At 33.2% G+C, this 13,696-nt stretch overlaps 1 pseudogene; it reads right to left on the reverse strand.

The window, feature by feature from the left end:
- Positions 1-10,490: 10,490 nt before the first annotated feature.
- Positions 10,491-10,996, reverse strand: LOC113256062 (cytosolic iron-sulfur assembly component 2A-like; annotated as a pseudogene).
- Between the last annotated feature and the right edge of the window lie 2,700 nt (positions 10,997-13,696).

The raw sequence follows: 13,696 nt of genomic DNA on the forward strand, positions 1-13,696 counted from the left end.
TTATTTTTTGTCCTCAAAAAATATCATCTGGAAATGTTTGTTGTCTTCTTTCACCAAAAAAAAAAAAAAAAAGAAAGAAAGAAAGAAAAGAAAAACAACATAGCTATTTATAAAACTTTGACCTAACCTTGATTTTGGACTCTGTTGCACAGTACAATGACAAGATTAAAACGAGTCAATTAATCTTTAAAAACATGACAACTTAAGGGGAAAATAACTTATCTCGAAACACAAAGTTCTGGAAAAACAGATTATGCAGTAGAAAAATACTTATTAAAAATTAAAATCTTCCAGCATAAACTATGGTAATATATAAAAGCATGTAAGATCCCAGCACAAAAATAAAAATGAAGAATATGGTTAAAATAAAAGTTATTAAAATTCCTTTCTCCTGAGACATGCAACAAAATAATATACAGAAGCAAGGAAGTAGGGAATGGCTGAAACAACAAATAATAGGCAGCCAGCAATTTACATGAAAAAGCTCGATGGAGAAGAGCCACAGTGGGGAAAATAAAAGAAACATTATAAAGGTGTGCATTTTAAATAGAAAACATATTTAAATGCCATCTTGAGAAATAATTCAAAATCATATTAAATGTTATAGCAAATTTCGGAGAGGTAATAATGGTACATGGCATGCCCGCCTATTAATATTTTCTTTATGGGGACCATTTAAGTGGGCAGAAGTGTATTTGAATAGTCTTTCACTTTCTTCATCCTAACTGAGCTCCACTCTATTTAGCTGAGTGCTGATTATCACCTCTCAAGAAATTCGCTGCCCATTGCATATTTTTTTCTCCTTCTGTCTTTCATGTGCTAGCTAACTTGAGTTATTCTACAGAGAATAGTGCAACATAAGATAGCACACATTTCATCTCACTCTATGGCCATGAGAATTGTCAAGCATGAGAGTAATTTCCATTTTGGTCCTATTATAATGTGAATAATTCTAGTCATTATTTATTGAAAAGAAATAGGCATTAGGAAATGCACATGTGAAGCATAGAAAGGTGTTTTCCGCAATTCTTGGCAAATCAGACTCAGGTTCTGAGTATCTAACAAGCTATTTTTTTTTCTCTTATTCAGAACTTTTTAAAAATTTTTTCTTTTATTTTTCTCCTGTCTAGGTTGCAAAGATTGATGGAGAAAACACATTGTGTTTATTATTGATAACTATACTGGTTATTTTACTCATGTAATTCTAGATTTCTAAAAAGCATCTTACTAAAACTTCAATTTCTAATTCATGTTTATATTTTATTTCCTTACATTTATCAAACCAACAATAACTGGGATTGTTTGTTTTTTTTTTTTAAGATACAGACTTTCTGAGAAACATTTCTTGTTTGGGTCATATTAGTAATTTAACTTTATTTAGATTTTTTACTGTACTGTAAATTTATAGAGGGGAAAAATAATAAAAATAGACATAATTCCACATTGTAGAGATAACTATCTGTAATATTTTTGTTTTTCTGACATTAAAAAATGCTATAAGAGAGGCGTCCGGCTGGCTCAGTCGGTGGAGCATGGGACTCTTGAGCTCAGGGTCATGAGTTGGAGCCCCACTCTGGGGAGCGAGCATATTTAAGAAAAACAGTTATAAAACACTGTTTTTCATATTTTTAACTCAAAAACTAGAAACAATGTACTTTCTTTTTAATACAAGAATTTCTGTGGCATTATTTTCATCAATAGAGACCATATGTTAGTTGTTCAGAATGAGTCAAAAACTGTCCTTAGCCAAGGCTTGTGTTACAACATTTAATCTTTATAGCTGCTTTATGAGATAGTTGATGATTGTCACCATCAATTGCCTTTTACTGATAAAGACACAGTTAGAGACACATTAAGAACTTAGCCCTGGACTCACAATAATGTGAAGGTGCGAATTTGAACTAGACAATCAGAAGCCTGACTCTGTACATAAAATCCTGCCTACTTAAAGCTACCCAATATTTGATGATAGGCTTATGCCATAATTTATTTAGCCCAGCTTTTACAACTGTGCAATATCTTTTCTTTAAAAACAAGATTGTTATTGTAAACAATTCTAAATATCTTACCTTCAGAGAATATTAATATTTTCTTTAGGCTTTTCAAATTCAATAAGATAAATATAATATTTTAAATTTTAATAATTTACATCTTTGAATTGCACATGCAGTAAACTGTTAATGTAGTTTCATTGGTAAATTTTGTTATTCTTATTGTTCTTCTGTGGATATATTCACAAGTTTTCAAATTTCTCTGTGTAGGCTTGGTTCTGTCTTTCTTATATATCTGAGTTCTCCTTCCCATCTTAACGTACATGAACACAGTCTCTCACTGACTTTGCTTTCTTTTTTTTTTCTTTTTATAATTTTTATTTTGTTATATTAGTCACCATACAGTACATCCCCAGTTTTTTTTTTTTAAAGATTTTATTTATTTATTTGACAGAGATAGAGACAGGCAGCGAGAGAGGGAACACAAGCAGGGGGAGTGGGAGAGGAAGAAGCAGGCTCATAGCGGAGGAGCCTGATGTGGGGCTCGATCCCATAACACTGGGATCACACCCTGAGCCGAAGGCAGACGCTTAACCGCTGTGCCACCCAGGCGCCCCCATCCCCAGTTTTTGATGCAATGTTCCATGATTCATTATTTGTGACTTTGCTCTCTTTCCAGAGACAAGTTTACTTTAATTTGTTTAAAACAATGAATAAATAAAGATTTATGTATGAATATGATGGACTATTAGCATTAAAAAGGAAGGAAATTCTAGGGCACTGGGGTGGCTCAGTTGGTTAAGCCTCATACCCTTGGGTTTGTGTCAGGTCATGATCTCAGTGTCCTGAGATTAAGCCTGGCACCTGGCTCTATACTCAGTGGGGAGTCTGCTTAAAGATTCTCTCCCTCTGCCCCTTCCCCCTTAAGATAAATAAATCTTAAAAAAAAAAAAAAAGGAAGGAAATTTTGCTATTAGTGAAAACATGGATGAACCTGGAGAATATTAGGCTAAGTAAAATAAGTGAGATACAGAAAGACAAAGATGCATGATCTGGTTTATGTGTGGAATCTAAAATAATCAAGCTCATAGAAGCAGATAGAATGGTAATTGTAAAGGTCTAGGGGGAAGGAGAATGGGGATACTTTGGTCAAGGACACAAATTTTCAGTTATGTAAGATGAATAAATTGTGGAGATCTAATGTACAGCATGATGACTGTAATTGACAATACTATATGGTCTACTTGAAATTTGTAAGAGGTTTTAGATCTTAAGCATTCTCACCACAGCAAAAGGAAGAGAAAGAAAAGAAACAAGAAGGAAAGGGAAGGAGAAAGAAATGGTAACTATGTAAAGTGATGGATATGTTAATTAGCTTGATTGTGGTGATTATTTCACAACTGTATGTTTATACAAAAACATCAAGTACATCTTAACTACATACAATTTTAATTTTCAATTATACTTCAATAAAGCTGAAAAAATGAAGAAAAATACAAGTTTATAAGACTATCTGTAGCCAAGCTTCCTCTGTGATATTTTACAAATATTTATGTCTATCTTAAGAAACAAAAAGGACAAGTATGAAGGAAAAATATAAAAGAGATGAAAATATAAGTGACCTGAATGAATTTGTCTTTAGAAATGATAACTCAGGGCACCTAGGTAACCCAGTCAGTTGAGGATCAGACTCTTGATTTTGGCTAAGGTTATGATCTCAGGGTCATGACATGGAGCATTGAATTGGGCTCCATGCTGGGTATGGAGCCTGCTTAAGATTCTCTCTCCCTCCCCCTTTCCCTTTCCCCATCCTCTCTCTCTCTCAAAAAAAAAAAAAAAAAAAAAAAAAAAAAAAAAGATGATTCAGTGTTGTAAAATTGTAAATTCCCTTTAAATTATTTTATGCAATTTATACAAAGCAACCAACATTTTTTTAAAAAATCAATACATATTTTGAGAGAGGAAGTAGTTAACAGGATAGATCTAAAGTTCATCTGATAAAGTAAGTCAGTGATTAATGAATGCAAGTAACCATGAAAATTCACATAAAAAGAGATTAACAAAAAGGTATATTCCTACTATAAGATAGAACATGATATAAGACTATGGTGATTGAAACCTCAAAGAACAAAGGAATAGATGAGTCAATAAAAGTAATTAAAATATCTAAAATAAATACAAATACATGAGATAATTTATTTTAAGGTAGAGACAAAATTGATTCTAGTAGTGGTAAGTTTTACTATTCAATAAATGATGGGAAAACTTATCAGTTAATGTGGAAACAATAATGTTTTATCACATTTTTCTTAGAATGCTAGATTATGCTCACGTGTACTCCAATTTAGGCATAACTATCCTTATAAATTTGGTTTTAGAGGGCAGTTCTAAGCATTCTGCAAAATATAGAATTATGTATTTGTCTATATAATAATAAAATACTTCTCTTCTTAAACAATAAGTAAACAAAAAATGGCACACTTTTAAAAATGCAGGGAAAGGCTAATTAAATTAGAAAAATAGTTAGAAATCAACATAGTAAAAAGGACTAAACACCTCTACAAAAAAGAAGGCAAACAATGAACTGATATTTCATATAAAATACAAATATCCAATATATGAACATTATTTGTTAAGAATACAAATTAATACATGAACAGACACCAGGATTCATTTATCATACTGCCACATTTAAAAATTTTATCAATATCCAGTACAGATAAAGTAGGCAGAAAGAAGCACTTTTTGTGCCTTGTGAGGTAGTATAAATTGGTTTGAGAAGCTTTGGTTGCCCAGAGAGAGGACATCCCAGTGCTAGCCCTGGGTGTAAGAGCTCCATTGAGGTAAGGGTGTCCACACTGAAGAGAGAGGCCGGGTGTGGGAGGTAAGTTTTGCAAGTATTGCTGACCCGCCCAAGGTTTTAGACCCCAACCAGGAGAAGAGTGAATGGGTTATTTCTTTAAACCTTGCATCTTGGAAAGAAGGAGGCACCAGTCTCAGTTTAAAACTTCTTCTCAAATTCAGGGGTCACATATCAAGATGTCCCAAGGATGGTAGTCCCTTAGATTGTCAAGTTCATTAGAAGAGTAACCAGGAAACAAGGTATTAGCCTCATCATCTTAAACATGTTTATTTTTATGTGGCACTCTTAGAACTAGCTTCCCTTTGGATGAACCAGGAAAGGAGGCAAAGTGTGTTCCTCTATTTTATAGGTCTTATTTTGGGAAGTGGGGTATTGACGCAGTACTTGGTGGATACTTCTTTCCATCTTTTGGTAAGCCTGTAGTTAATACCTGCCCCGGTGACTCGTGGCTCTCTTTAGAATGTACAGCACTTAAAAACTGCTTTCTTCATCTTTGACCCCTAGTTAATAATTCTGTTTCAACTTCCTCAAATTCAGAGTAATAGGAAAAAGCTTAATTAATACTCCATCATTTACAGATGCATTTGGAGTAAGATAAATAACATGAAATGAGTAAGTTACTAAGGGAAGGAGGATTACACCCTTAAGATAGATAGATAGATAGATAGATAGATAGATAGATAGATAGATAAACTTCAATTTATAGTAGTGACTTATTTCATGTCTAATTTAGGAAATGGGACAAAGATATAAAAGGAAAAAAATCTCTGATTGTATTTCAAGTTTGTGTGTGTGTGTTTTAAGTAATCTCTGCCTTCGCCACTAATCTACCTCCTTTTGAGATTTTTTTATTTCTGAAGTATTAGAAGTATTAGCAATGACAACATTTTTATAGAAACATTAGGGAAGAAAAGAATAGCATTTGAGTGAAATACAGATTACACAGTAACCGTGGGACCTTCCAAAATGAGAACTGTCAACTTTGCTTGTATCAAATACATTTGTTCACCAGCTTGCCTGTACTTGAGAGGGAACATCTGCTTTCCTGACCTTTCCGTGCTTCTTAATCCTTGCCTTGTTTGTTCCTACGTTTGATATTGGCATGCCACTAGATTACCATGAAACGTTTTCTAACCAGACATTTGCTTGATGACCCCCTGCCATTTCACAGTTTGTATGAGTGGACCCTGCCAGGAAACTGAACGAACAAATCTTAAGGGAGTACTTTAATTCACGACTAAAGGACTCTGAATATCAAAAATACTGTTCCCACTGGGAGGAAACATTTTCTTCATCAGCTACATTTTCTGGTAATTGGTTGCAATGATTTAAGAATAAAATACAGTGGTGTGAGAGTGGCAGAATAATTTTCTCCTCCTGTTTCTATTTTGACTCTGGCAAGAGTACCTGTGATATACACTAAGTCATACATCTCTGCTACATGCACATGAGTCAAAAAATGTAAAGAATTGAAGAGTTTCTAGACATTGACAAAGTGTACCAAAAGTGTTCCAGAATTGAACTCATTTGTTGTTTTGCTTGTGGAACAGTGAGAGAGAAATATAGGATCTGTGTGAGTTTATAAAAAAATAAGCAAAAATAGGCACAGATTTCAAATATCCATAAGGATAGCCAAGAAGATTACTACACAATAAACTTGCCTTGAAAATTAAGTCTTTTTGTATCTGTCATTTGAAATGCACACAATAACACATTTAGGATGAACAGGATTAGAGAGATGGAGAAAAATATTAATTATCCATAAAACCTCTTTTTGGTTAAATGGAGGAAATATAACATATTTTTGTTGTTGTTTGGGGGTCATTTTTCAGTGTACACAGATCACAAAAAAATGTATATTCAGATTTTTAAAGTTGTTTTTTATCTGAAGCTATGGATGCTGTCCTTGTTTTGCATGGTTCTGAGGTTTACAAATTCTACTTACCATTGTTAGTTAAAATCAGTCCCCCCAAAAATTTGATTCAAATTTGTTATGCAGGTGTATTAACCGTGATCAATTGCAATAAAGTGCAAACTTCACAGCTAGTTCTTCGGTTGGCAAATCACCATATAAATGATCTGTTCATCATAACCAGTTACATTTGTGTACTTTGAAGTCTGATTGTGGTGGTCACTTCCCATCTTTTGTTCAGCCCATGCAAACAAGAAGCATGTAGTTGTGTTGCTTTCTTTCTCCCAGGGTAAAGCCAAGTGACATTTTACAAGATAGGCAACAGAAAGAAGGAACTGGCCAACAAAGTATGAGTTCAGTAAAGTAAAAAGCCAACACTAGTTGACACTGCTATGGTTTCAGAGACTTGAGATATCCAGTCAAGGAATTTTAGTAAAGGCAAACTTATCAACAAAAATGAGGAAACTAACAAAAAAAGATGAAGATATTTCAGGGAAGTGAGGTCAGTCAAATTTCACATTGAGGAAATTCTCAAAGATGTTTCATGACAATGAAAATTCACAGGATAACATATTAGAAGTTGATCCAACCTTAGAAAGGACTATGGCAATTCACTGAGGCTTAGAAAAAAATGCTCCCTCTACAGTGTAAATTATCCAGTGAGAAGAAGAAGGCAAGACTGTTCAAACTACTCTTTCATAGCTACTGCTTAATATGTAGGTATATATTTAGCAAAGAAATAAAATGTTTTAATTCTCAATGTTTTTATAGAATTTAATCCAAGATAATAAATAGAAAATTTTCATCAAATCTATGAAACGGAAACAAACTTGATCTTGCATCAACCCTTGGTGCACTTGCAGGATAAGCAACTGAGAATCAAGCAGAAACAGAATCAAACACTACGTCAAATTGAATACAATTGCGTGGCTAAACTGAACACAGCTGTTCAGGTAAAATAATCTTCAAAAAACATTAAATTATCAATTTTAAATTTTATAACTTTTTTTAAAAAAGCTCTCTGAAGAAATTCTGTTTAACCAAGAATGTCATTCAATGGTTGTTTATTTTATTTTTTCAAAATTCTGTGACTATTGTCACTTTCATTTTAAAGCATATAGACTTAAAATAAGAGAGGATTGAAAATGAGTTATTTTCATTATACAGATTTGTTTTTTTCAATTATACCTTGGTTTAATAAATATCAGAATTTAAAAGAAGATATCTGATGAGTTTGATGAAATGTTTTAACATAAACTTTATCAAATGTTTAGGTATCTACCATTACAAACTCACTTGGTTATTTTCAAATATACTCCCTATTATTCATTATTAGAATAGAATTGACACAAATTAACTGATGATAGAATTTTTAAGGCTCACAGGTTTTGTTTGGATTATTTTATGGAGTAGCTAGTCAGATAAGGATGTAAGAACTGTTGATTAAATAGAGGAAAGAATAAATGAATTTTTTATTATATTGCCAAAATCACTAACAGAAAAAAAGGGGGGGGGGAGAAAAAAATAAGTTCCACTAGAAAAAGTATGAAGGCAAAGTACTTTCTTTCATGATGTGTCTGCTAAATAGGACCAAGAAAATAATTTGTTTTCTATATTGTGAGACTTTTAATTTCTGGCAATTGGAAAAAATGCAGTATCTACCTTCTTATTGTACTACTACAAATGAAACTATACATTTACTAAAGCAACATGTGCATCTACAAAAGGCAAGGAGACAGATTCATTTATGCTTAGTACAAAATATGTGAACACTTGATTAAAAGAATTAATTCAGGGGTGCCCGGGTGGCTCAGTGGGTTAAGTGTCCACTCTTGATCTCAGCTCAGGTCTTGGTCTCACGGTCCTGAGTTCAAGCCCTGTGTTGAGCTCCATGGTGGGCATGGAGCCTACTTAAAAACAAACAAACAATAAAAGAGTCAATTTAGATAAACAAGCTTGTGCAGTCAAATGACTGGAGAAATATTTTTTTCTTAACTTAGCAAATTAATTTTCATTATCCGTAAAATGTACTCCCATCTAATGTCAGCCAGAAGTGAATAAATTACAACTAAGAAAAAAATATTAGTTTGAATTAAATTTTTTACTTAAAAATCCAGCACTGTTTTGGATCTTTGACAAATATTGTAAGGTTGATGAACATTAAGTATGAAGGCCATTAGGGGCCTAGATGTAATTATATAAAAAGTTACAATTACAAATGGAATGGTCCTACATTAATGTAAACTTCATTTTAGTTCTTACCCTCCTTGAGATTCTTAATCGGAAAAGTGGGGAAGTGGGGAAGCATTTAGTGGCATTGTATTTGGAGGAACACCAGCTCCTTTCATTATAATGAAATGTCAGTCTTAGAGCTATTTCCACCAGGGAAATGGCTTCATACTCATTTGTAATGGCAGCAGGGAACCCAAGTGTGGCCATTCAGACACATGCCACTATTTCAGTGAGAAATAGAATAAAACAAGAAGATGTACCATCCTGATAAAACACTGCTCTCTACTGAATTTTTAGAGACAATATAGATCTAATTTCCCAGGGAAAGAACATTATCTTCCTATAAATAGTATTCTAACCTGAAAAAAAAATGCAGAAATTCAAGGAAAGCTAAAATTAAAAAATTCAAGACATACTGTTTGATTAGGCTAAACTGGAAAATCTACAATAGGCAGTTGTCATATGCTGCTTCTATTTAGATCCTGAATAAACAAATACAATTTTATAAAACCTTTGAATTTTTTTATAAAACCTTTGAAACTTTTATTTTCATGATTTTGCAGATCTCAATTTACATTCAATTGAGAAGAAATATTTTTGAATAAAAATCATCTTTGAATTTTCCTAATTCATGTTGCTTAGGTCACCTTTCTTTTTTTTTTATTTTGTAATGTCATATGGATTTTCTTAAGGGTTATGCCCAGAGGTCATTATCTCCTTGTTGTGTGAATGTAGTTTGATTGTTTATTCTTTCTAATATTTTGGAAAGAATAGCTATATTTTTCCTTACCTAAATGTTAATATTATGAAAGATAGCAGAATGTGCCATCCCCAAATATACCTCTTTGGTACAGGATTATTTTGAACTGATTGTTCTAAGAAACAGCAGACATAGGAGAAGCTCTGAAACTGAGAAGTCATCTCTTTTATAGAAAGAATATAAAAGAAAACTTATATTTATAGAGGGTACATCCTTATAAGCGTATCTTCCTCTCTGTAACAGGAGGAGAAAGATGATTCTAAGTCACATGAGACCCTAATCAATAGAGAAGGCATAGACAAGTCTGCATAACAAAACTTACTCTTGTTTACCTTATTTTTTCTGATAAGCACATCCTTTTCTCTTTTGTCTTTAGCTGAATATGGTATATATGTATGTATTTATTACAAGAATCATCTCTGTTTTATTTATTCTACAGTTATGATTTAAATTGAATACATTTGGGCACAGTAAATATTTGACATGAAAAGTAGTATCAGTGGAGGCATCAGAAAAATAGCACCTCATCTGACACATAATAACTACAAGATGTTTTTCTGTCTGGTCATTTAAGTGTTACAAATCCTGAGAATGTTATACACTGAACCAACTAGGTACTACCTATAATTAAATCTTGATTGCAAATCATGTGTTAAAAAAATGCTTTGAGGTACAAATCACCTATGTATTAAACATGAGTCTTACATTTTACAAAGAATTTAAACAAATATATCAAACAATTAAAGTTAAGTGGCTCTTAAAACAGCTATTAGGTTCCAGGATACACTAGTATGGGATTTCCTGTAAATTGGTGTTTTCCATTGCAGTGCCACTCACTCTTTGTCATTTAGCTTCCTGTTGATGTCTTCCTCTGCTGAGTGGGTTCCTTCAGAAATGCAGATTTCCAGCTTACCTTTAAATGGTAAAAAACACTGAGGTTTTACTCTTAAGCCCAGTCCACTAAGGGTTGCGGAATAGCAGTGAGGCCTGTTGGCCTGAACCTGATAGTAACCAAATAGTTATCCTTTCTCTCCTGAACCTCCATACTACTTTCCATTACCACTTCGAGCTCTTCTCAAGTATCGGGCTTCTCTGGATCCTAGATTTAATCAAATCATAATATCTAGCACGTTCTCTTCTGTGATCCGGGGCTGACCGGCAGTTCCCCACTCAAAGAGGCAGGAGAGCCAGGGGACTCTGCTCAGGGTCCGGGAGAGAAGCTCAGACACCTGCTCCATCCTCATGCTCCACCATCCCTGGCAACTGTCCCACCTGAGCCACCATCGGCTCTCTTGAATATGGTGTTTAAGCTGGTGGTTTAGAACACCTCAGAGAGTTACACATTTTTCCCTGGGTATTTCGCATGTACACGTAAGGCATACATGTTAACAAACTTCTGTTTCTCTTGCTAATCTGTCTTTTATTACAAGAATCTCAGCCAAGAATTCAGAAGGGTAGAGAGAAAATTGCTTTCCTCTCCTGTAATTATTAAATAACTAAGCAGGAACATACTTTTTAATTTACAGTGTTCTTTTAAATATACTGTTAATTTTTAGTTTGCATCCTAATCCTTGTATTACCAACTAATTTTATGGTTAAGGAAGCAGATTTACTGAGTTTTAATTCACAGTTCTTACATAAAATCAAAAAATTTTTTTCTAAATTTGAATTTAGTGAAGAGTACTTATACCTTTTATTTTTTTATTTATGTATTTATAATAGATAATTACTACTTTATTTGATTTTTCTTAGAGAGAGAGTGGGAGGAGAGTAGAGGTAGAGGAAGAGAGAGAATCCTTTTCTTTTCCTTTTTTTTTAAATTTAAATTCAATTAGCGATATATAGAACATCATTAATTTCAGATGTAGAGTTCAGTAATTCATAAGTTGCATATAAGGCCCAGTGTTCATCACATCATGTGCCCTCCTTAGGAGAGCGAGAATCAGAAATTACATTCTTTTTTTTTTTTTAAGATTTTATTTATTTATTTGACAGAGAGAGAGAGACAGCCAGCAAGAGAGAGAACATAAGCAGGGGGAGTGGGAGAGGAAGAAGCAGGTTCCCAGTGCAGAGCATGGAGCCTGATGTGGGGCTCGATACCAGGATCCTGGGATCAGGCCCTGAGCCAAAGGCAGATGCTTAATGACTAAGCCACTCAGGCGCCCCAGAAATTACATTCTTAAATGGCCATAAAATGTGTAGTTCTTTGCACTCTTATAAGTTCAATCTACATGATATCCGAAAGGATTTTTGAAAGGCACTGATAAATTTCCTGGTAAAACTCCAGAATAGAGGACTGTTTTCTCTCTTACTGCATAATTTGGTTACTGAATGCCCGCTTTTCCCTTTTTCTTATTTATAGTGATCTCTGATAAGTCTCCATAATGTCTTCTCCTTCATTCATCTTTGTTTATTCTATGTGTGGAAAAATTAATTTATTTATGACATATTTCAAATATATGTCATTTCCGCTTAACTTTAGCATCAAATTATTCCTTTTTTTAAAAGACTATTATTGACAATCTAAGTATTTGAGTTCTTATGAAGGAAGTAAATAACAAAAGAAAAAACATTAGTTTCCACGGTTTACAAGAACTGTCAAGGTCCTGAGAAAGTACATGTTGTAGTTTTGCCTTTTGACTTTTAAGAAATTAAGAATATTTTATTCTTTCATTCCCTCCACACCCAATAAATGTCTTCTAGAGAAATAAATCATAACTTACTTATAAAATTCTGAAATGCTTAACAATAGCCCTAATAAATTAACAAAAATGTTTATTAGAAATTAAGGAAAGATGTCATAGCAAGAGAACTTTATTAAGGAGGGCACTTATTGCATGGTACACTGGGTGTTATACACAAATAATGAATCATGGAACATTACATCAAAAACTAAGGCTATACTGTATGGTGACTAACATTACATAATAAAAAATTACTATAAAAAATAAAAGATACAAAATTTTATAATTACAACTATGACAGATGTTCATAAAAAAGTTCCTGTATCATTAACTTTAAAAAAAGAGAGAGAGAGAGAGAGAACTTTAAAGAACGTGTGGCTTTCCTACCAGTATTTTTTGAGGCTGTTTCAGAATGAAATAAAATTGCTAAGGACCATGAGTCTGTTCAAATGAGGTGCCTTCCTCTAACTTGGCCAAGGTGAACGGTGTGTACAATTGTTCTATTGAACTTACTCAGTCATTGATATTTGAGCAACATATGAAGAAATAAAAATTAACTTTGAAAAAAAAATCTCAGAGCATTTTGGCAAAAAAGAAATAATAGGTCTAAAATAGACTCTCTTGCGCCCCCTCAGAAAACTCAAAGTCATCCATGTAGGTGGGAATCAACTTTTTCCAAACTCTTATTAATGTTGATATTTAAATTTCTACCCATGAATCACATGGCATCTTAATGGTGAATCCTTTTGAGAAGGTTTTAAATGTACTTTGCCTAGACCCATCAGAGAAATTATTTCTAGCAGCTATAGCTTTATGATATGCATTTCTTAAATAATAAGACTTGAAAGTCAAAATGACTCCTTGATCCATGGGTTGCAGAATGAATGTTGTGTTAGTAGGTATGAAAACAACATTAATCTGGCCGGTGATGGGTAGTAAGGAGGGCACATATTGCATGGTGCACTGGGTGTTATATGCAAATAATGAATCATGGAACATTGCATCAAAAACTAAGGATATACTGTATGGTGATTAACATAACATAATAAAAAATTATTATTAAAAAAAGAAAACAACATTAATCTTGTATGTCTCCATCAGAGATCTTGGGCAACCAGGTGCATTATCAATGGGCAGTAATCCTTTGAAAAGGATTTTTTTTTTTTTTTGAGCAGTTCTTAACAGTGAGCTTAATATATTCAGTAAACCATGTTGTAAATAGATGTGCTGTCATCTAGGCTTTGTTGTTCCATT

This window comes from Ursus arctos, unplaced genomic scaffold, assembly GCF_023065955.2.
Source record: "Ursus arctos isolate Adak ecotype North America unplaced genomic scaffold, UrsArc2.0 scaffold_4, whole genome shotgun sequence".
Classification (NCBI taxonomy): Eukaryota; Metazoa; Chordata; class Mammalia; order Carnivora; family Ursidae; genus Ursus; species Ursus arctos.